Consider the following 22,824-nt stretch of genomic DNA (forward strand, 5'->3'; position numbering starts at 1 on the left):
AGAGAAAAGAGAAAAGAGGAAAGAAGAGAAAAGGAGAGAAATGGGAAAAGAGAAAAAAGGAGAAAAGAAGAGAAAAGAAGAGGAATAAAGAGAAAAGAGAAAAGAAGAGAAAAGGGAAAAGACAAAAGACAAAAGAAGAGAAAAGAGAAAAGAGAAAAGACTGGAAATGAAGAGAAAAGGGAAAAGGGAAAAGAGAAAAGAGAAAAATGGAATGAGAAAAAAGAAGAGGAAAGAATAGAAAAGAGAAAAGAGTAAAGAAGAGCAAAGGGAAAGAATGAAGAAGAGAAAAGAAGAGGACAGAAGAGAAACGTCAAAAGAGAAAAAAGAAGAAGTGAAAAAAGAAAAGAGAAGAAGAGAAAAGAGAGATGAGAAAAGAAGAGAAAAGAAGAGAATAGATCAGAAAAGAGAAAAGAAGAGAAAAGAGAAAAGAGAAAAGACTGGAAAAGAAGAGAAAAGGGAAATGAGAAAAGAAGAGTGCAGAAGAGAAATGTGAAAAGAGAAAAAAGAAGAAGTGAAAAAAGAAAAGAGAAGAGAAAAGAGAAAAGAGGAAAGAAGAGAAAAGGAGAGAAATGGGAAAAGAGAAAAAAGGAGAAAAGAAGAGAAAAGAAGAGGAAAAAAGAGAAAAGAGAAAAGAAGAGAAAAGGGAAATGAGAAATAAAGAGAAAAGAAGAGGAAAGAAGAGAGATGGGAAAAGAGAAAAAAAAGAGGAGAAAAGAAAAGAGAAAAGAAGAGGAAAGAAGAGAAACGTGAAAAGAGAAAAAAGAATTGAAAAAAGAAAAGAGAAGAAGAGAAAAGTGAGAAGAGAAAAGAAGAGAAAAGAGAAAAGAAAAAAGAAGAGAAAAGGGAAAAGAGAAGAGAGAAAAGAAGAGAAAAGAGAAAAGGGAAAAGAGAAAAGAAGAGGAAAAAAGAGAAAATGGAATGAGAAAAAAGAAGAGAAAAGGAGAGAAATGGGAAAAGAGAAAAATAGAATGAGAAAAAAGAAGGGAAAAGGAGAGAAATGGGAAAAGAGAAAAAAGGAGAAAAGAAGAGGAAAGAAGAGGAAAAAAGAGAAAAGAAAAAAAGAGAAAAGAAGAGAATAGATGAGAAAAGAGAAAAGAAGAGAAAAGAGAAAAGACAAAAGACAAAAGAAGAGAAAAGCGAAAAGAGAAAAGACTGGAAAAGAAGAGAAAAGGCAAAAGGGAAAAGAGAAAAGAAGGGGAAAGAAGAGAAAAATGGAATGAGAAAAAAGAAGAGGAAAGAATAGAAAAGAGAAAAGAGTAAAGAAGAGCAAAGGGAAAGAATGAAAAAGAGAAAAGAAGAGGACAGAAGAGAAACGTCAAAAGAGAAAAAAGAAGTGAAAAAAGAAAAGAGAAGAAGAGAAAAGAGAGATGAGAAAAGAAGAGAAAAGAGAAAAGAAGAGAATAGATCATAAAAGAGAAAAGAAGAGAAAAGACAAAAGAAGAGAAAAGAGAAAAGAGAAAAGACTGGAAAAGAAGAGAAAAGGGAAATGAGAAAAGAAGAGTGCAGAAGAGAAATGTGAAAAGAGAAAAAAGAAGTGAAAAAAGAAAAGACAAGAAGAGAAAAGAGAAAAGAGGAAAGAAGAGAAAAGGAGAGAAATGGGAAAAGAGAAAAAAAGGAGAAAAGAAGAGAAAAGAGAAAAGGGAAATGAGAAAAGAAGAGGACAGAAGAGAAATGTGAAAAGAGAAAAAAGAAGTGAAAAAAGATGAGAAGAAGAGAAAAGAGAGATGAGAAAAGAAGAGAAAAGAGAAAAGAAGAGAATAGATCAGAAAAGAGAAAAGAAGAGAAAAGACAAAAGAAGAGAAAAGAGAAAAGACTGGAAACGAAGAGAAAAGGGAAATGAGAAAAGAAGAGTGCAGAAGAGAAATGTGAAAAGAGAAATAAGAAGAAGTGAAAAAAGAAAAGAGAAGAAGAGAAAAGAGAAAAGAGGAAAGAAGAGAAAAGGAGAGAAATGGGAAAAGAGAAAAAAGGAGAAAAGAAGAGAAAAGAAGAGGAAAAAAGAGAAAAGAGAAAAGAAGAGAAAAGGGAAAAGACAAAAGACAAAAGAAGAGAAAAGAGAAAAGAGAAAAGACTGGAAATGAAGAGAAAAGGGAAAAGGGAAAAGAGAAAAGAAGGGGAAAGAACAGAAAAATGGAATGAGAAAAAAGAAGAGGAAAGAATAGAAAAGAGAAAAGAGTAAAGAAGAGCAAAGGGAAAGAATGAAGAAGAGAAAAGAAGAGGACAGAAGAGAAACGTCAAAAGAGAAAAAAGAAGAAGTGAAAAAAGAAAAGAGAAGAAGAGAAAAGAGAGATGAGAAAAGAAGAGAAAAGAAGAGAATAGATCAGAAAAGAGAAAAGAAGAGAAAAGAGAAAAGAGAAAAGACTGGAAAAGAAGAGAAAAGAGAAATGAGAAAAGAAGAGTGCAGAAGAGAAATGTGAAAAGAGAAAAAAGAAGAAGTGAAAAAAGAAAAGAGAAGAGAAAAGAGAAAAGAGGAAAGAAGAGAAAAGGAGAGAAATGGGAAAAGAGAAAAAAGGAGAAAAGAAGAGAAAAGAAGAGGAAAAAAGAGAAAAGAGAAAAGAAGAGAAAAGGGAAATGAGAAATAAAGAGAAAAGAAGAGGAAAGAAGAGAGATGGGAAAAGAGAAAAAAAAGAGGAGAAAAGAAAAGAGAAAAGAAGAGGAAAGAAGAGAAACGTGAAAAGAGAAAAAAGAATTGAAAAAAGAAAAGAGAAGAAGAGAAAAGAGAGAAGAGAAAAGAAGAGAAAAGAGAAAAGAAAAAAGAAGAGAAAAGGGAAAAGAGAAGAGAGAAAAGAAGAGAAAAGAGAAAAGGGAAAAGAGAAAAGAAGAGGAAAAAAGAGAAAAATGGAATGAGAAAAAAGAAGAGAAAAGGAGAGAAATGGGAAAAGAGAAAAATAGAATGAGAAAAAAGAAGGGAAAAGGAGAGAAATGGGAAAAGAGAAAAAAGGAGAAAAGAAGAGGAAAGAAGAGGAAAAAAGAGAAAAGAAAAAAAGAGAAAAGAAGAGAATAGATGAGAAAAGAGAAAAGAAGAGAAAAGAGAAAAGACAAAAGACAAAAGAAGAGAAAAGCGAAAAGAGAAAAGACTGGAAAAGAAGAGAAAAGGCAAAAGGGAAAAGAGAAAAGAAGGGGAAAGAAGAGAAAAATGGAATGAGAAAAAAGAAGAGGAAAGAATAGAAAAGAGAAAAGAGTAAAGAAGAGCAAAGGGAAAGAATGAAAAAGAGAAAAGAAGAGGACAGAAGAGAAACGTCAAAAGAGAAAAAAGAAGTGAAAAAAGAAAAGAGAAGAAGAGAAAAGAGAGATGAGAAAAGAAGAGAAAAGAGAAAAGAAGAGAATAGATCATAAAAGAGAAAAGAAGAGAAAAGACAAAAGAAGAGAAAAGAGAAAAGAGAAAAGACTGGAAAAGAAGAGAAAAGGGAAATGAGAAAAGAAGAGTGCAGAAGAGAAATGTGAAAAGAGAAAAAAGAAGTGAAAAAAGAAAAGACAAGAAGAGAAAAGAGAAAAGAAGAGAAAAGGAGAGAAATGGGAAAAGAGAAAAAAGGAGAAAAGAAGAGAAAAGAAGAGGAAAAAAGAGAAAAGAGAAAAGATGAGAAAAGGGAAACGAGAAACAAAGAGAAAAGAAGGGGAAAGAAGAGAAATGTGAAAAGAGAAAAAAAGAGGAGAAAAGAGAAAAGAGAAAAGAAGAGGAAAGAAGAGAAACGTGAAAAGAGAAAAAAGAAGTGAAAAAAGAAAAGAGAAGAAGAGAAAAGAGAGAAGAGAAAAGAAGAGAAAAGAGAAAAGAAAAAAGAAGAGAAAAGGGAAAAGAGAAGAGAGAAAAGAAGAGAAAAGAGAAAAGAGGAAAGAAGAGAAAAGGAGAGAAATGGGAAAAGAGAAAAAAGGAGAAAAGAAGAGAAAAGAAGAGGAAAAAAGAGAAAAGAGAAAAGAAGAGAAAAGGGAAACGAGAAATAAAGAGAAAAGAAGGGGAAAGAAGAGAAACGTGAAAAGAGAAAAAAGAAGTGAAAAAAGAAAAGAGAAGAAGAGAAAAGAGAGAAGAGAAAAGAAGAGAAAAGAGAAAAGAAAAAAGAAGAGAAAAGGGAAAAGAGAAGAGAGAAAAGAAGAGAAAAGAGAAAAGAGGAAAGAAGAGAAAAGGAGAGAAATGGGAAAAGAGAAAAAAGGATAAAAGAAGAGAAAAGAAGAGGAAAAAAGAGAAAAGAGAAAAGAAGAGAAAAGGGAAAAGACAAAAGACAAAAGAAGAGAAAAGAGAAAAGAGAAAAGACTGGAAATGAAGAGAAAAGGGAAAAGGGAAAAGAGAAAAGAAGGGGAAAGAAGAGAAAATGGAATGAGAAAAAAGAAGAGGAAAGAATAGAAAAGAGAAAAGAGTAAAGAAGAGCAAAGGGAAAGAATGAAGAAGAGAAAAGAAGAGGACAGAAGAGAAACGTCAAAAGAGAAAAAAGAAGAAGTGAAAAAAGAAAAGAGAAGAAGAGAAAAGAGAGATGAGAAAAGAAGAGAAAAGAAGAGAATAGATCAGAAAAGAGAAAAGAAGAGAAAAGAGAAAAGACAAAAGAAGAGAAAAGAGAAAAGAGAAAAGACTGGAAAAGAAGAGAAAAGGGAAATGAGAAAAGAAGAGTGCAGAAGAGAAATGTGAAAAGAGAAAAAAGAAGTGAAAAAAGAAAAGACAAGAAGAGAAAAGAGAAAAGAGGAAAGAAGAGAAAAGGAGAGAAATGGGAAAAGAGAAAAAAGGAGAAAAGAAGAGAAAAGAAGAGGAAAAAAGAGAAAAGAGAAAAGAAGAGAAAAGGGAAACGAGAAATAAAGAGAAAAGAAGGGGAAAGAAGAGAAATGTGAAAAGAGAAAAAAAGAGGAGAAAAGAGAAAAGAGAAAAGAAGAGGAAAGAAGAGAAACGTGAAAAGAGAAAAAAGAAGTGAAAAAAGAAAAGAGAAGAAGAGAAAAGAGAGAAGAGAAAAGAAGAGAAAAGAGAAAAGAAAAAAGAAGAGAAAAGGGAAAAGAGAAGAGAGAAAAGAAGAGAAAAGAGAAAAGAGGAAAGAAGAGAAAAGGAGAGAAATGGGAAAAGAGAAAAAAGGAGAAAAGAAGAGAAAAGAAGAGGAAAAAAGAGAAAAGAGAAAAGAAGAGAAAAGGGAAACGAGAAATAAAGAGAAAAGAAGGGGAAAGAAGAGAAACGTGAAAAGAGAAAAAAGAAGTGAAAAAAGAAAAGAGAAGAAGAGAAAAGAGAGAAGAGAAAAGAGAAAAGAAAAAAGAAGAGAAAAGGGAAAAGAGAAGAGAGAAAAGAAGAGAAAAGAGAAAAGAGGAAAGAAGAGAAAAGGAGAGAAATGGGAAAAGAGAAAAAAGGATAAAAGAAGAGAAAAGAAGAGGAAAAAAGAGAAAAGAGAAAAGAAGAGAAAAGGGAAAAGACAAAAGACAAAAGAAGAGAAAAGAGAAAAGAGAAAAGACTGGAAATGAAGAGAAAAGGGAAAAGGGAAAAGAGAAAAGAAGGGGAAAGAAGAGAAAATGGAATGAGAAAAAAGAAGAGGAAAGAATAGAAAAGAGAAAAGAGTAAAGAAGAGCAAAGGGAAAGAATGAAGAAGAGAAAAGAAGAGGACAGAAGAGAAACGTCAAAAGAGAAAAAAGAAGAAGTGAAAAAAGAAAAGAGAAGAAGAGAAAAGAGAGATGAGAAAAGAAGAGAAAAGAAGAGAATAGATCAGAAAAGAGAAAAGAAGAGAAAAGAGAAAAGACAAAAGAAGAGAAAAGAGAAAAGAGAAAAGACTGGAAAAGAAGAGAAAAGGGAAATGAGAAAAGAAGAGTGCAGAAGAGAAATGTGAAAAGAGAAAAAAGAAGTGAAAAAAGAAAAGACAAGAAGAGAAAAGAGAAAAGAGGAAAGAAGAGAAAAGGAGAGAAATGGGAAAAGAGAAAGAAGGAGAAAAGAAGAGGAAAAAAGAGAAAAGAGAAAAGAAGAGAAAAGGGAAACGAGAAATAAAGAGAAAAGAAGAGGAAAGAAGAGAAATGTGAAAAGAGAAAAAAAGAGGAGAAAAGAGAAAAGAGAAAAGAAGAGGAAAGAAGAGAAACGTGAAAAGAGAAAAAAGAAGTGTAAAAAGAAAAGAGAAGAAGAGAAAAGAGAGAAGAGAAAAGAAGAGAAAAGAGAAAAGAAAAAAGAAGAGAAAAGGGAAAAGAGAAGAGAGAAAAGAAGAGAAAAGAGAAAAGGGAAAAGAGAAAAGAGGAGGAAAAAAGAGAGAAACGGAATCAGAAAAAAGAAGAGAAAAGGAGAGAAATGGGAAAAGAGAAAAAAGGAGAAAAGAAGAGAAAAGAAGAGGAAAAAAGAGAAGAATGGAATGAGAAAAAAGAAGAGAAAAGGAGAGAAATGGGAAAAGAGAAAAAAGGAGAAAAGAAGAGGAAAGAAGAGGAAAAAAGAGAAAAGAAAAAAGAGAAAAGAAGAGAATAGATGAGAAAAGAGAAAAGAAGAGAAAAGAGAAAAGACAAAAGACAAAAGAAGAGAAAAGAGAAAAGAGAAAAGACTGGAAAAGAAGAGAAAAGGCAAAAGGGAAAAGAGAAAAGAAGGGGAACGAAGAGAAAAGGAGAGAAATGGGAAAAGAGAAAAAAGGAGAAAAGAAGAGAAAAGAAGAGGAAAAAAGAGAAAAGAAGAGAAAAGGGAAACGAGAAATAAAGAGAAAAGAAGGGGAAAGAAGAGAAATGTGAAAAGAGAAAAAAAGAGGAGAAAAGAGAAAAGAGAAAAGAAGAGGAAAGAAGAGAAACGTGAAAAGAGAAAAAAGAAGTGAAAAAAGAAAAGAGAAGAAGAGAAAAGAGAGAAGAGAAAAGAAGAGAAAAGAGAAAAGAAAAAAGAAGAGAAAAGGGAAAAGAGAAGAGAGAAAAGAAGAGAAAAGAGAAAAGGGAAAAGAGAAAAGAGGAGGATAAAAGAGAAAAATGGAATCAGAAAAAAGAAGAGAAAAGGAGAGAAATGGGAAAAGAGAAAAAAGGATAAAAGAAGAGAAAAGAAGAGGAAAGAAGAGAAAAGAGAAAAGAAGAGAAAAGGGAAATGAGAAAAGAAGAGAAAAATAGAGAAAAGAGAAAAGAAGAGAAAAGGGAAAAGACAAAAGACAAAAGAAGAGAAAAGAGAAAAGAGAAAAGACTGGAAATGAAGAGAAAAGGGAAAAGGGAAAAGAGAAAAGAAGGGGAAAGAAGAGAAAAATGGAATGAGAAAAAAGAAGAGGAAAGAATAGAAAAGAGAAAAGAGTAAAGAAGAGCAAAGGGAAAGAATGAAGAAGAGAAAAGAAGAGGACACAAGAGAAACGTCAAAAGAGAAAAAAGAAGAAGTGAAAAAAGAAAAGAGAAGAAGAGAAAAGAGAGATGAGAAAAGAAGAGAAAAGAAGAGAATAGATCAGAAAAGAGAAAAGAAGAGAAAAGAGAAAAGACAAAAGAAGAGAAAAGAGAAAAGAGAAAAGACTGGAAAAGAAGAGAAAAGGGAAATGAGAAAAGAAGAGTGCAGAAGAGAAATGTGAAAAGAGAAAAAAGAAGTGAAAAAAGAAAAGACAAGAAGAGAAAAGAGAAAAGAGGAAAGAAGAGAAAAGGAGAGAAATGGGAAAAGAGAAAAAAGGAGAAAAGAAGAGAAAAGAAGAGGAAAAAAGAGAAAAGAGAAAAGAAGAGAAAAGGGAAATGAGAAAAGAAGAGAAAAGAAGAGAAAAGAGAAAAGGGAAATGAGAAAAGAAGAGGACAGAAGAGAAATGTGAAAAGAGAAAAAAGAAGTGAAAAAAGATGAGAAGAAGAGAAAAGAGAGATGAGAAAAGAAGAGAAAAGAGAAAAGAAGAGAATAGATCAGAAAAGAGAAAAGAAGAGAAAAGACAAAAGAAGAGAAAAGACTGGAAACGAAGAGAAAGGGAAATGAGAAAAGAAGAGTGCAGAAGAGAAATGTGAAAAGAGAAATAAGAAGAAGTGAAAAAAGAAAAGAGAAGAAGAGAAAAGAGAAAAGAGGAAAGAAGAGAAAAGGAGAGAAATGGGAAAAGAGAAAAAAGGAGAAAAGAAGAGAAAAGAAGAGGAATAAAGAGAAAAGAGAAAAGAAGAGAAAAGGGAAAAGACAAAAGACAAAAGAAGAGAAAAGAGAAAAGAGAAAAGACTGGAAATGAAGAGAAAAGGGAAAAGGGAAAAGAGAAAAGAGAAAAATGGAATGAGAAAAAAGAAGAGGAAAGAATAGAAAAGAGAAAAGAGTAAAGAAGAGCAAAGGGAAAGAATGAAGAAGAGAAAAGAAGAGGACAGAAGAGAAACGTCAAAAGAGAAAAAAGAAGAAGTGAAAAAAGAAAAGAGAAGAAGAGAAAAGAGAGATGAGAAAAGAAGAGAAAAGAAGAGAATAGATCAGAAAAGAGAAAAGAAGAGAAAAGAGAAAAGAGAAAAGACTGGAAAAGAAGAGAAAAGGGAAATGAGAAAAGAAGAGTGCAGAAGAGAAATGTGAAAAGAGAAAAAAGAAGAAGTGAAAAAAGAAAAGAGAAGAGAAAAGAGAAAAGAGGAAAGAAGAGAAAAGGAGAGAAATGGGAAAAGAGAAAAAAGGAGAAAAGAAGAGAAAAGAAGAGGAAAAAAGAGAAAAGAGAAAAGAAGAGAAAAGGGAAATGAGAAATAAAGAGAAAAGAAGAGGAAAGAAGAGAGATGGGAAAAGAGAAAAAAAAGAGGAGAAAAGAAAAGAGAAAAGAAGAGGAAAGAAGAGAAACGTGAAAAGAGAAAAAAGAATTGAAAAAAGAAAAGAGAAGAAGAGAAAAGTGAGAAGAGAAAAGAAGAGAAAAGAGAAAAGAAAAAAGAAGAGAAAAGGGAAAAGAGAAGAGAGAAAAGAAGAGAAAAGAGAAAAGGGAAAAGAGAAAAGAAGAGGAAAAAAGAGAAAAATGGAATGAGAAAAAAGAAGAGAAAAGGAGAGAAATGGGAAAAGAGAAAAATAGAATGAGAAAAAAGAAGGGAAAAGGAGAGAAATGGGAAAAGAGAAAAAAGGAGAAAAGAAGAGGAAAGAAGAGGAAAAAAGAGAAAAGAAAAAAAGAGAAAAGAAGAGAATAGATGAGAAAAGAGAAAAGAAGAGAAAAGAGAAAAGACAAAAGACAAAAGAAGAGAAAAGCGAAAAGAGAAAAGACTGGAAAAGAAGAGAAAAGGCAAAAGGGAAAAGAGAAAAGAAGGGGAAAGAAGAGAAAAATGGAATGAGAAAAAAGAAGAGGAAAGAATAGAAAAGAGAAAAGAGTAAAGAAGAGCAAAGGGAAAGAATGAAAAAGAGAAAAGAAGAGGACAGAAGAGAAACGTCAAAAGAGAAAAAAGAAGTGAAAAAAGAAAAGAGAAGAAGAGAAAAGAGAGATGAGAAAAGAAGAGAAAAGAGAAAAGAAGAGAATAGATCATAAAAGAGAAAAGAAGAGAAAAGACAAAAGAAGAGAAAAGAGAAAAGAGAAAAGACTGGAAAAGAAGAGAAAAGGGAAATGAGAAAAGAAGAGTGCAGAAGAGAAATGTGAAAAGAGAAAAAAGAAGTGAAAAAAGAAAAGACAAGAAGAGAAAAGAGAAAAGAGGAAAGAAGAGAAAAGGAGAGAAATGGGAAAAGAGAAAAAAAGGAGAAAAGAAGAGAAAAGAGAAAAGGGAAATGAGAAAAGAAGAGGACAGAAGAGAAATGTGAAAAGAGAAAAAAGAAGTGAAAAAAGATGAGAAGAAGAGAAAAGAGAGATGAGAAAAGAAGAGAAAAGAGAAAAGAAGAGAATAGATCAGAAAAGAGAAAAGAAGAGAAAAGACAAAAGAAGAGAAAAGAGAAAAGACTGGAAACGAAGAGAAAAGGGAAATGAGAAAAGAAGAGTGCAGAAGAGAAATGTGAAAAGAGAAATAAGAAGAAGTGAAAAAAGAAAAGAGAAGAAGAGAAAAGAGAAAAGAGGAAAGAAGAGAAAAGGAGAGAAATGGGAAAAGAGAAAAAAGGAGAAAAGAAGAGAAAAGAAGAGGAAAAAAGAGAAAAGAGAAAAGAAGAGAAAAGGGAAAAGACAAAAGACAAAAGAAGAGAAAAGAGAAAAGAGAAAAGACTGGAAATGAAGAGAAAAGGGAAAAGGGAAAAGAGAAAAGAAGGGGAAAGAACAGAAAAATGGAATGAGAAAAAAGAAGAGGAAAGAATAGAAAAGAGAAAAGAGTAAAGAAGAGCAAAGGGAAAGAATGAAGAAGAGAAAAGAAGAGGACAGAAGAGAAACGTCAAAAGAGAAAAAAGAAGAAGTGAAAAAAGAAAAGAGAAGAAGAGAAAAGAGAGATGAGAAAAGAAGAGAAAAGAAGAGAATAGATCAGAAAAGAGAAAAGAAGAGAAAAGAGAAAAGAGAAAAGACTGGAAAAGAAGAGAAAAGGGAAATGAGAAAAGAAGAGTGCAGAAGAGAAATGTGAAAAGAGAAAAAAGAAGAAGTGAAAAAAGAAAAGAGAAGAGAAAAGAGAAAAGAGGAAAGAAGAGAAAAGGAGAGAAATGGGAAAAGAGAAAAAAGGAGAAAAGAAGAGAAAAGAAGAGGAAAAAAGAGAAAAGAGAAAAGAAGAGAAAAGGGAAATGAGAAATAAAGAGAAAAGAAGAGGAAAGAAGAGAGATGGGAAAAGAGAAAAAAAAGAGGAGAAAAGAAAAGAGAAAAGAAGAGGAAAGAAGAGAAACGTGAAAAGAGAAAAAAGAATTGAAAAAAGAAAAGAGAAGAAGAGAAAAGAGAGAAGAGAAAAGAAGAGAAAAGAGAAAAGAAAAAAGAAGAGAAAAGGGAAAAGAGAAGAGAGAAAAGAAGAGAAAAGAGAAAAGGGAAAAGAGAAAAGAAGAGGAAAAAAGAGAAAAATGGAATGAGAAAAAAGAAGAGAAAAGGAGAGAAATGGGAAAAGAGAAAAATAGAATGAGAAAAAAGAAGGGAAAAGGAGAGAAATGGGAAAAGAGAAAAAAGGAGAAAAGAAGAGGAAAGAAGAGGAAAAAAGAGAAAAGAAAAAAAGAGAAAAGAAGAGAATAGATGAGAAAAGAGAAAAGAAGAGAAAAGAGAAAAGACAAAAGACAAAAGAAGAGAAAAGCGAAAAGAGAAAAGACTGGAAAAGAAGAGAAAAGGCAAAAGGGAAAAGAGAAAAGAAGGGGAAAGAAGAGAAAAATGGAATGAGAAAAAAGAAGAGGAAAGAATAGAAAAGAGAAAAGAGTAAAGAAGAGCAAAGGGAAAGAATGAAAAAGAGAAAAGAAGAGGACAGAAGAGAAACGTCAAAAGAGAAAAAAGAAGTGAAAAAAGAAAAGAGAAGAAGAGAAAAGAGAGATGAGAAAAGAAGAGAAAAGAGAAAAGAAGAGAATAGATCATAAAAGAGAAAAGAAGAGAAAAGACAAAAGAAGAGAAAAGAGAAAAGAGAAAAGACTGGAAAAGAAGAGAAAAGGGAAATGAGAAAAGAAGAGTGCAGAAGAGAAATGTGAAAAGAGAAAAAAGAAGTGAAAAAAGAAAAGACAAGAAGAGAAAAGAGAAAAGAAGAGAAAAGGAGAGAAATGGGAAAAGAGAAAAAAGGAGAAAAGAAGAGAAAAGAAGAGGAAAAAAGAGAAAAGAGAAAAGATGAGAAAAGGGAAACGAGAAATAAAGAGAAAAGAAGGGGAAAGAAGAGAAATGTGAAAAGAGAAAAAAAGAGGAGAAAAGAGAAAAGAGAAAAGAAGAGGAAAGAAGAGAAACGTGAAAAGAGAAAAAAGAAGTGAAAAAAGAAAAGAGAAGAAGAGAAAAGAGAGAAGAGAAAAGAAGAGAAAAGAGAAAAGAAAAAAGAAGAGAAAAGGGAAAAGAGAAGAGAGAAAAGAAGAGAAAAGAGAAAAGAGGAAAGAAGAGAAAAGGAGAGAAATGGGAAAAGAGAAAAAAGGAGAAAAGAAGAGAAAAGAAGAGGAAAAAAGAGAAAAGAGAAAAGAAGAGAAAAGGGAAACGAGAAATAAAGAGAAAAGAAGGGGAAAGAAGAGAAACGTTAAAAGAGAAAAAAGAAGTGAAAAAAGAAAAGAGAAGAAGAGAAAAGAGAGAAGAGAAAAGAAGAGAAAAGAGAAAAGAAAAAAGAAGAGAAAAGGGAAAAGAGAAGAGAGAAAAGAAGAGAAAAGAGAAAAGAGGAAAGAAGAGAAAAGGAGAGAAATGGGAAAAGAGAAAAAAGGATAAAAGAAGAGAAAAGAAGAGGAAAAAAGAGAAAAGAGAAAAGAAGAGAAAAGGGAAAAGACAAAAGACAAAAGAAGAGAAAAGAGAAAAGAGAAAAGACTGGAAATGAAGAGAAAAGGGAAAAGGGAAAAGAGAAAAGAAGGGGAAAGAAGAGAAAATGGAATGAGAAAAAAGAAGAGGAAAGAATAGAAAAGAGAAAAGAGTAAAGAAGAGCAAAGGGAAAGAATGAAGAAGAGAAAAGAAGAGGACAGAAGAGAAACGTCAAAAGAGAAAAAAGAAGAAGTGAAAAAAGAAAAGAGAAGAAGAGAAAAGAGAGATGAGAAAAGAAGAGAAAAGAAGAGAATAGATCAGAAAAGAGAAAAGAAGAGAAAAGAGAAAAGACAAAAGAAGAGAAAAGAGAAAAGAGAAAAGACTGGAAAAGAAGAGAAAAGGGAAATGAGAAAAGAAGAGTGCAGAAGAGAAATGTGAAAAGAGAAAAAAGAAGTGAAAAAAGAAAAGACAAGAAGAGAAAAGAGAAAAGAGGAAAGAAGAGAAAAGGAGAGAAATGGGAAAAGAGAAAGAAGGAGAAAAGAAGAGGAAAAAAGAGAAAAGAGAAAAGAAGAGAAAAGGGAAACGAGAAATAAAGAGAAAAGAAGAGGAAAGAAGAGAAATGTGAAAAGAGAAAAAAAGAGGAGAAAAGAGAAAAGAGAAAAGAAGAGGAAAGAAGAGAAACGTGAAAAGAGAAAAAAGAAGTGTAAAAAGAAAAGAGAAGAAGAGAAAAGAGAGAAGAGAAAAGAAGAGAAAAGAGAAAAGAAAAAAGAAGAGAAAAGGGAAAAGAGAAGAGAGAAAAGAAGAGAAAAGAGAAAAGGGAAAAGAGAAAAGAGGAGGAAAAAAGAGAGAAACGGAATCAGAAAAAAGAAGAGAAAAGGAGAGAAATGGGAAAAGAGAAAAAAGGAGAAAAGAAGAGAAAAGAAGAGGAAAAAAGAGAAGAATGGAATGAGAAAAAAGTAGAGAAAAGGAGAGAAATGGGAAAAGAGAAAAAAGGAGAAAAGAAGAGGAAAGAATAGGAAAAAAGAGAAAAGAAAAAAAGAGAAAAGAAGAGAATAGATGAGAAAAGAGAAAAGAAGAGAAAAGAGAAAAGACAAAAGACAAAAGAAGAGAAAAGAGAAAAGAGAAAAGACTGGAAAAGAAGAGAAAAGGCAAAAGGGAAAAGAGAAAAGAAGGGGAAAGAAGAGAAAAATGGAATGAGAAAAAAGAAGAGGAAAGAATAGAAAAGAGAAAAGAGTAAAGAAGAGCAAAGGGAAAGAATGAAAAAGAGAAAAGAAGAGGACAGAAGAGAAACGTCAAAAGAGAAAAAAGAAGTGAAAAAAGAAAAGAGAAGAAGAGAAAAGAGAAGATGAGAAAAGAAGAGAAAAGAGAAAAGAAGAGAATAGATCATAAAAGAGAAAAGAAGAGAAAAGACAAAAGAAGAGAAAAGAGAAAAGAGAAAAGACTGGAAAAGAAGAGAAAAGGGAAATGAGAAAAGAAGAGTGCAGAAGAGAAATGTGAAAAGAGAAAAAAGAAGTGAAAAAAGAAAAGACAAGAAGAGAAAAGAGAAAAGAGGAAAGAAGAGAAAAGGAGAGAAATGGGAAAAGAGAAAAAAGGAGAAAAGAAGAGAAAAGAGAAAAGGGAAATGAGAAAAGAAGAGGACAGAAGAGAAATGTGAAAAGAGAAAAAAGAAGTGAAAAAAGATGAGAAGAAGAGAAAAGAGAGATGAGAAAAGAAGAGAAAAGAGAAAAGAAGAGAATAGATCAGAAAAGAGAAAAGAAGAGAAAAGACAAAAGAAGAGAAAAGAGAAAAGACTGGAAACGAAGAGAAAAGGGAAATGAGAAAAGAAGAGTGCAGAAGAGAAATGTGAAAAGAGAAATAAGAAGAAGTGAAAAAAGAAAAGAGAAGAAGAGAAAAGAGAAAAGAGGAAAGAAGAGAAAAGGAGAGAAATGGGAAAAGAGAAAAAAGGAGAAAAGAAGAGAAAAGAAGAGGAAAAAAGAGAAAAGAGAAAAGAAGAGAAAAGGGAAAAGACAAAAGACAAAAGAAGAGAAAAGAGAAAAGAGAAAAGACTGGAAATGAAGAGAAAAGGGAATAGGGAAAAGAGAAAAGAAGGGGAAAGAACAGAAAAATGGAATGAGAAAAAAGAAGAGGAAAGAATAGAAAAGAGAAAAGAGTAAAGAAGAGCAAAGGGAAAGAATGAAGAAGAGAAAAGAAGAGGACAGAAGAGAAACGTCAAAAGAGAAAAAAGAAGAAGTGAAAAAAGAAAAGAGAAGAAGAGAAAAGAGAGATGAGAAAAGAAGAGAAAAGAAGAGAATAGATCAGAAAAGAGAAAAGAAGAGAAAAGAGAAAAGAGAAAAGACTGGAAAAGAAGAGAAAAGGGAAATGAGAAAAGAAGAGTGCAGAAGAGAAATGTGAAAAGAGAAAAAAGAAGAAGTGAAAAAAGAAAAGAGAAGAGAAAAGAGAAAAGAGGAAAGAAGAGAAAAGGAGAGAAATGGGAAAAGAGAAAAAAGGAGAAAAGAAGAGAAAAGAAGAGGAAAAAAGAGAAAAGAGAAAAGAAGAGAAAAGGGAAATGAGAAATAAAGAGAAAAGAAGAGGAAAGAAGAGAGATGGGAAAAGAGAAAAAAAAGAGGAGAAAAGAAAAGAGAAAAGAAGAGGAAAGAAGAGAAACGTGAAAAGAGAAAAAAGAATTGAAAAAAGAAAAGAGAAGAAGAGAAAAGAGAGAAGAGAAAAGAAGAGAAAAGAGAAAAGAAAAAAGAAGAGAAAAGGGAAAAGAGAAGAGAGAAAAGAAGAGAAAAGAGAAAAGGGAAAAGAGAAAAGAAGAGGAAAAAAGAGAAAAATGGAATGAGAAAAAAGAAGAGAAAAGGAGAGAAATGGGAAAAGAGAAAAATAGAATGAGAAAAAAGAAGGGAAAAGGAGAGAAATGGGAAAAGAGAAAAAAGGAGAAAAGAAGAGGAAAGAAGAGGAAAAAAGAGAAAAGAAAAAAAGAGAAAAGAAGAGAATAGATGAGAAAAGAGAAAAGAAGAGAAAAGAGAAAAGACAAAAGACAAAAGAAGAGAAAAGCGAAAAGAGAAAAGACTGGAAAAGAAGAGAAAAGGCAAAAGGGAAAAGAGAAAAGAAGGGGAAAGAAGAGAAAAATGGAATGAGAAAAAAGAAGAGGAAAGAATAGAAAAGAGAAAAGAGTAAAGAAGAGCAAAGGGAAAGAATGAAAAAGAGAAAAGAAGAGGACAGAAGAGAAACGTCAAAAGAGAAAAAAGAAGTGAAAAAAGAAAAGAGAAGAAGAGAAAAGAGAGATGAGAAAAGAAGAGAAAAGAGAAAAGAAGAGAATAGATCATAAAAGAGAAAAGAAGAGAAAAGACAAAAGAAGAGAAAAGAGAAAAGAGAAAAGACTGGAAAAGAAGAGAAAAGGGAAATGAGAAAAGAAGAGTGCAGAAGAGAAATGTGAAAAGAGAAAAAAGAAGTGAAAAAAGAAAAGACAAGAAGAGAAAAGAGAAAAGAGGAAAGAAGAGAAAAGGAGAGAAATGGGAAAAGAGAAAAAAGGAGAAAAGAAGAGAAAAGAAGAGGAAAAAAGAGAAAAGAGAAAAGATGAGAAAAGGGAAACGAGAAATAAAGAGAAAAGAAGGGGAAAGAAGAGAAATGTGAAAAGAGAAAAAAAGAGGAGAAAAGAGAAAAGAGAAAAGAAGAGGAAAGAAGAGAAACGTGAAAAGAGAAAAAAGAAGTGAAAAAAGAAAAGAGAAGAAGAGAAAAGAGAGAAGAGAAAAGAAGAGAAAAGAGAAAAGAAAAAAGAAGAGAAAAGGGAAAAGAGAAGAGAGAAAAGAAGAGAAAAGAGAAAAGAGGAAAGAAGAGAAAAGGAGAGAAATGGGAAAAGAGAAAAAAGGAGAAAAGAAGAGAAAAGAAGAGGAAAAAAGAGAAAAGAGAAAAGAAGAGAAAAGGGAAACGAGAAATAAAGAGAAAAGAAGGGGAAAGAAGAGAAACGTGAAAAGAGAAAAAAGAAGTGAAAAAAGAAAAGAGAAGAAAAGAGAGAAGAGAAAAGAAGAGAAAAGAGAAAAGAAAAAAGAAGAGAAAAGGGAAAAGAGAAGAGAGAAAAGAAGAGAAAAGAGAAAAGAGGAAAGAAGAGAAAAGGAGAGAAATGGGAAAAGAGAAAAAAGAAGAAGTGAAAAAAGAAAAGAGAAGAGAAAAGAGAAAAGAGGAAAGAAGAGAAAAGGAGAGAAATGGGAAAAGAGAAAAAAGGAGAAAAGAAGAGAAAAGAAGAGGAAAAAAGAGAAAAGAGAAAAGAAGAGAAAAGGGAAATGAGAAATAAAGAGAAAAGAAGAGGAAAGAAGAGAGATGGGAAAAGAGAAAAAAAAGAGGAGAAAAGAAAAGAGAAAAGAAGAGGAAAGAAGAGAAACGTGAAAAGAGAAAAAAGAATTGAAAAAAGAAAAGAGAAGAAGAGAAAAGAGAGAAGAGAAAAGAAGAGAAAAGAGAAAAGAAAAAAGAAGAGAAAAGGGAAAAGAGAAGAGAGAAAAGAAGAGAAAAGAGAAAAGGGAAAAGAGAAAAGAAGGGGAAAGAAGAGAAAATGGAATGAGAAAAAAGAAGAGGAAAGAATAGAAAAGAGAAAAGAGTAAAGAAGAGCAAAGGGAAAGAATGAAGAAGAGAAAAGAAGAGGACAGAAGAGAAACGTCAGAAGAGAAAAAGGAAGAAGTGAAAAAAGAAAAGAGAAGAAGAGAAAAGAGAGATGAGAAAAGAAGAGAAAAGAAGAGAATAGATCAGAAAAGAGAAAAGAAGAGAAAAGAGAAAAGACAAAAGAAGAGAAAAGAGAAAAGAGAAAAGACTGGAAAAGAAGAGAAAAGGGAAATGAGACAAGAAGAGTGCAGAAGAGAAATGTGAAAAGAGAAAAAAGAAGTGAAAAAAGAAAAGACAAGAAGAGAAAAGAGAAAAGAGGAAAGAAGAGAAAAGGAGAGAAATGGGAAAAGAGAAAGAAGGAGAAAAGAAGAGGAAAAAAGAGAAAAGAGAAAAGAAGAGAAAAGGGAAACGAGAAATAAAGAGAAAAGAAGAGGAAAGAAGAGAAATGTGAAAAGAGAAAAAAAGAGGAGAAAAGAGAAAAGAGAAAAGAAGAGGAAAGAAGAGAAACGTGAAAAGAGAAAAAAGAAGTGTAAAAAGAAAAGAGAAGAAGAGAAAAGAGAGAAGAGAAAAGAAGAGAAAAGAGAAAAGAAAAAAGAAGAGAAAAGGGAAAAGAGAAGAGAGAAAAGAAGAGAAAAGAGAAAAGGGAAAAGAGAAAAGAGGAGGAAAAAAGAGAGAAACGGAATCAGAAAAAAGAAGAGAAAAGGAGAGAAATGGGAAAAGAGAAAAAAGGAGAAAAGAAGAGAAAAGAAGAGGAAAAAAGACAAGAATGGAATGAGAAAAAAGAAGAGAAAAGGAGAGAAATGGGAAAAGAGAAAAAAGGAGAAAAGAAGAGGAAAGAAGAGGAAAAAAGAGAAAAGAAAAAAAGAGAAAAGAAGAGAATAGATGAGAAAAGAGAAAAGAAGAGAAAAGAGAAAAGACAAAAGACAAAAGAAGAGAAAAGAGAAAAGAGAAAAGACTGGAAAAGAAGAGAAAAGGCAAAAGGGAAAAGAGAAAAGAAGGGGAAAGAAGAGAAAAATGGAATGAGAAAAAAGAAGAGGAAAGAATAGAAAAGAGAAAAGAGTAAAGAAGAGCAAAGGGAAAGAATGAAAAAGAGAAAAGAAGAGGACAGAAGAGAAACGTCAAAAGAGAAAAAAGAAGTGAAAAAAGAAAAGAGAAGAAGAGAAAAGAGAGATGAGAAAAGAAGAGAAAAGAGAAAAGAAGAGAATAGATCATAAAAGAGAAAAGAAGAGAAAAGACAAAAGAAGAGAAAAGAGAAAAGAGAAAAGACTGGAAAAGAAGAGAAAAGGGAAATGAGAAAAGAAGAGTGCAGAAGAGAAATGTGAAAAGAGAAAAAAGAAGTGAAAAAAGAAAAGACAAGAAGAGAAAAGAGAAAAGAGGAAAGAAGAGAAAAGGAGAGAAATGGGAAAAGAGAAAAAAGGAGAAAAGAAGAGAAAAGAGAAAAGGGAAATGAGAAAAGAAGAGGACAGAAGAGAAATGTGAAAAGAGAAAAAAGAAGTGAAAAAAGATGAGAAGAAGAGAAAAGAGAGATGAGAAAAGAAGAGAAAAGAGAAAAGAAGAGAATAGATCAGAAAAGAGAAAAGAAGAGAAAAGACAAAAGAAGAGAAAAGAGAAAAGACTGGAAACGAAGAGAAAAGGGAAATGAGAAAAGAAGAGTGCAGAAGAGAAATGTGAAAAGAGAAATAAGAAGAAGTGAAAAAAGAAAAGAGAAGAAGAGAAAAGAGAAAAGAGGAAAGAAGAGAAAAGGAGAGAAATGGGAAAAGAGAAAAAAGGAGAAAAGAAGAGAAAAGAAGAGGAAAAAAGAGAAAAGAGAAAAGAAGAGAAAAGGGAAAAGACAAAAGACAAAAGAAGAGAAAAGAGAAAAGAGAAAAGACTGGAAATGAAGAGAAAAGGGAAAAGGGAAAAGAGAAAAGAAGGGGAAAGAACAAAAAATGGAATGAGAAAAAAGAAGAGGAAAGAATAGAAAAGAGAAAAGAGTAAAGAAGAGCAAAGGGAAAGAATGAAGAAGAGAAAAGAAGAGGACAGAAGAGAAACGTCAAAAGAGAAAAAAGAAGAAGTGAAAAAAGAAAAGAGAAGAAGAGAAAAGAGAGATGAGAAAAGAAGAGAAAAGAAGAGAATAGATCAGAAAAGAGAAAAGAAGAGAAAAGAGAAAAGAGAAAAGTCTGGAAAAGAAGAGAAAAGGGAAATGAGAAAAGAAGAGTGCAGAAGAGAAATGTGAAAAGAGAAAAAAGAAGAAGTGAAAAAAGAAAAGAGAAGAGAAAAGAGAAAAGAGGAAAGAAGAGAAAAGGAGAGAAATGGGAAAAGAGAAAAAAGGAGAAAAGAAGAGAAAAGAAGAGGAAAAAAGAGAAAAGAGAAAAGAAGAGAAAAGGGAAATGGGAAATAAAGAGAAAAGAAGAGGAAAGAAGAGAGATGGGAAAAGAGAAAAAAAAGAGGAGAAAAGAAAAGAGAAAAGAAGAGGAAAGAAGAGAAACGTGAAAAGAGAAAAAAGAATTGAAAAAAGAAAAGAGAAGAAGAGAAAAGAGAGAAGAGAAAAGAAGAGAAAAGAGAAAAGAAAAAAGAAGAGAAAAGGGAAAAGAGAAGAGAGAAAAGAAGAGAAAAGAGAAAAGGGAAAAGAGAAAAGAAGAGGAAAAAAGAGAAAAATGGAATGAGAAAAAAGAAGAGAAAAGGAGAGAAATGGGAAAAGAGAAAAATAGAATGAGAAAAAAGAAGAGAAAAGGAGAGAAATGGGAAAAGAGAAAAAAGGAGAAAAGAAGAGGAAAGAAGAGGAAAAAAGAGAAAAGAAAAAAAGAGAAAAGAAGAGAATAGATGAGAAAAGAGAAAAGAAGAGAAAAGAGAAAAGACAAAAGACAAAAGAAGAGAAAAGCGAAAAGAGAAAAGACTGGAAAAGAAGAGAAAAGGCAAAAGGGAAAAGAGAAAAGAAGGGGAAAGAAGAGAAAAATGGAATGAGAAAAAAGAAGAGGAAAGAATAGAAAAGAGAAAAGAGTAAAGAAGAGCAAAGGGAAAGAATGAAAAAGAGAAAAGAAGAGGACAGAAGAGAAACGTCAAAAGAGAAAAAAGAAGTGAAAAAAGAAAAGAGAAGAAGAGAAAAGAGAGATGAGAAAAGAAGAGAAAAGAGAAAAGAAGAGAATAGATCATAAAAGAGAAAAGAAGAGAAAAGACAAAAGAAGAGAAAAGAGAAAAGAGAAAAGACTGGAAAAGAAGAGAAAAGGGAAATGAGAAAAGAAGAGTGCAGAAGAGAAATGTGAAAAGAGAAAAAAGAAGTGAAAAAAGAAAAGACAAGAAGAGAAAAGAGAAAAGAGGAAAGAAGAGAAAAGGAGAGAAATGGGAAAAGAGAAAAAAGGAGAAAAGAAGAGAAAAGAAGAGGAAAAATGAGAAAAGAGAAAAGATGAGAAAAGGGAAACGAGAAATAAAGAGAAAAGAAGGGGAAAGAAGAGAAATGTGAAAAGAGAAAAAAAGAGGAGAAAAGAGAAAAGAGAAAAGAAGAGGAAAGAAGAGAAACGTGAAAAGAGAAAAAAGAAGTGAAAAAAGAAAAGAGAAGAAGAGAAAAGAGAGAAGAGAAAAGAAGAGAAAAGAGAAAAGAAAAAAGAAGAGAAAAGGGAAAAGAGAAGAGAGAAAAGAAGAGAAAAGAGAAAAGGGAAAAGAGAAAAGAAGAGGAAAAAAGAGAAAAATGGAATGAGAAAAAAGAAGAGAAAAGGAGAGAAATGGGAAAAGAGAAATATAGAATGAGAAAAAAGAAGGGAAAAGGAGAGAAATGGGAAAAGAGAAAAAAGGAGAAAAGAAGAGGAAAGAAGAGGAAAAAAGAGAAAAGAAAAAAAGAGAAAAGAAGAGAATAGATGAGAAAAGAGAAAAGAAGAGAAAAGAGAAAAGACAAAAGACAAAAGAAGAGAAAAGCGAAAAGAGAAAAGACTGGAAAAGAAGAGAAAAGGCAAAAGGGAAAAGAGAAAAGAAGGGGAAAGAAGAGAAAAATGGAATGAGAAAAAAGAAGAGGAAAGAATAGAAAAGAGAAAAGAGTAAAGAAGAGCAAAGGGAAAGAATGAAAAAGAGAAAAGAAGAGGACAGAAGAGAAACGTCAAAAGAGAAAAAAGAAGTGAAAAAAGAAAAGAGAAGAAGAGAAAAGAGAGATGAGAAAAGAAGAGAAAAGAGAAAAGAAGAGAATAGATCATAAAAGAGAAAAGAAGAGAAAAGACAAAAGAAGAGAAAAGAGAAAAGAGAAAAGACTGGAAAAGAAGAGAAAAGGGAAATGAGAAAAGAAGAGTGCAGAAGAGAAATGTGAAAAGAGAAAAAAGAAGTGAAAAAAGAAAAGACAAGAAGAGAAAAGAGAAAAGAGGAAAGAAGAGAAAAGGAGAGAAATGGGAAAAGAGAAAAAAGGAGAAAAGAAGAGAAAAGAAGAGGAAAAAAGAGAAAAGAGAAAAGATGAGAAAAGGGAAACGAGAAATAAAGAGAAAAGAAGGGGAAAGAAGAGAAATGTGAAAAGAGAAAAAAAGAGGAGAAAAGAGAAAAGAGAAAAGAAGAGGAAAGAAGAGAAACGTGAAAAGAGAAAAAAGAAGTGAAAAAAGAAAAGAGAAGAAGAGAAAAGAGAGAAGAGAAAAGAAGAGAAAAGAGAAAAGAAAAAAGAAGAGAAAAGGGAAAAGAGAAGAGAGAAAAGAAGAGAAAAGAGAAAAGAGGAAAGAAGAGAAAAGGAGAGAAATGGGAAAAGAGAAAAAAGGAGAAAAGAAGAGAAAAGAAGAGGAAAAAAGAGAAAAGAGAAAAGAAGAGAAAAGGGAAACGAGAAATAAAGAGAAAAGAAGGGGAAAGAAGAGAAACGTTAAAAGAGAAAAAAGAAGTGAAAAAAGAAAAGAGAAGAAGAGAAAAGAGAGAAGAGAAAAGAAGAGAAAAGAGAAAAGAAAAAAGAAGAGAAAAGGGAAAAGAGAAGAGAGAAAAGAAGAGAAAAGAGAAAAGAGGAAAGAAGAGAAAAGGAGAGAAATGGGAAAAGAGAAAAAAGGATAAAAGAAGAGAAAAGAAGAGGAAAAAAGAGAAAAGAGAAAAGAAGAGAAAAGGGAAAAGACAAAAGACAAAAGAAGAGAAAAGAGAAAAGAGAAAAGACTGGAAATGAAGAGAAAAGGGAAAAGGGAAAAGAGAAAAGAAGGGGAAAGAAGAGAAAATGGAATGAGAAAAAAGAAGAGGAAAGAATAGAAAAGAGAAAAGAGTAAAGAAGAGCAAAGGGAAAGAATGAAGAAGAGAAAAGAAGAGGACAGAAGAGAAACGTCAAAAGAGAAAAAAGAAGAAGTGAAAAAAGAAAAGAGAAGAAGAGAAAAGAGAGATGAGAAAAGAAGAGAAAAGAAGAGAATAGATCAGAAAAGAGAAAAGAAGAGAAAAGAGAAAAGACAAAAGAAGAGAAAAGAGAAAAGAGAAAAGACTGGAAAAGAAGAGAAAAGGGAAATGAGAAAAGAAGAGTGCAGAAGAGAAATGTGAAAAGAGAAAAAAGAAGTGAAAAAAGAAAAGACAAGAAGAGAAAAGAGAAAAGAGGAAAGAAGAGAAAAGGAGAGAAATGGGAAAAGAGAAAGAAGGAGAAAAGAAGAGGAAAAAAGAGAAAAGAGAAAAGAAGAGAAAAGGGAAACGAGAAATAAAGAGAAAAGAAGAGGAAAGAAGAGAAATGTGAAAAGAGAAAAAAAGAGGAGAAAAGAGAAAAGAGAAAAGAAGAGGAAAGAAGAGAAACGTGAAAAGAGAAAAAAGAAGTGTAAAAAGAAAAGAGAAGAAGAGAAAAGAGAGAAGAGAAAAGAAGAGAAAAGAGAAAAGAAAAAAGAAGAGAAAAGGGAAAAGAGAAGAGAGAAAAGAAGAGAAAAGAGAAAAGGGAAAAGAGAAAAGAGGAGGAAAAAAGAGAGAAACGGAATCAGAAAAAAGAAGAGAAAAGGAGAGAAATGGGAAAAGAGAAAAAAGGAGAAAAGAAGAGAAAAGAAGAGGAAAAAAGAGAAGAATGGAATGAGAAAAAAGTAGAGAAAAGGAGAGAAATGGGAAAAGAGAAAAAAGGAGAAAAGAAGAGGAAAGAAGAGGAAAAAAGAGAAAAGAAAAAAAGAGAAAAGAAGAGAATAGATGAGAAAAGAGAAAAGAAGAGAAAAGAGAAAAGACAAAAGACAAAAGAAGAGAAAAGAGAAAAGAGAAAAGACTGGAAAAGAAGAGAAAAGGCAAAAGGGAAAAG

The sequence above is a fragment of the Chiloscyllium punctatum genome, chromosome 40 (genome assembly GCF_047496795.1).
Source record: "Chiloscyllium punctatum isolate Juve2018m chromosome 40, sChiPun1.3, whole genome shotgun sequence".
NCBI lineage: Eukaryota > Metazoa > Chordata > Chondrichthyes > Orectolobiformes > Hemiscylliidae > Chiloscyllium > Chiloscyllium punctatum.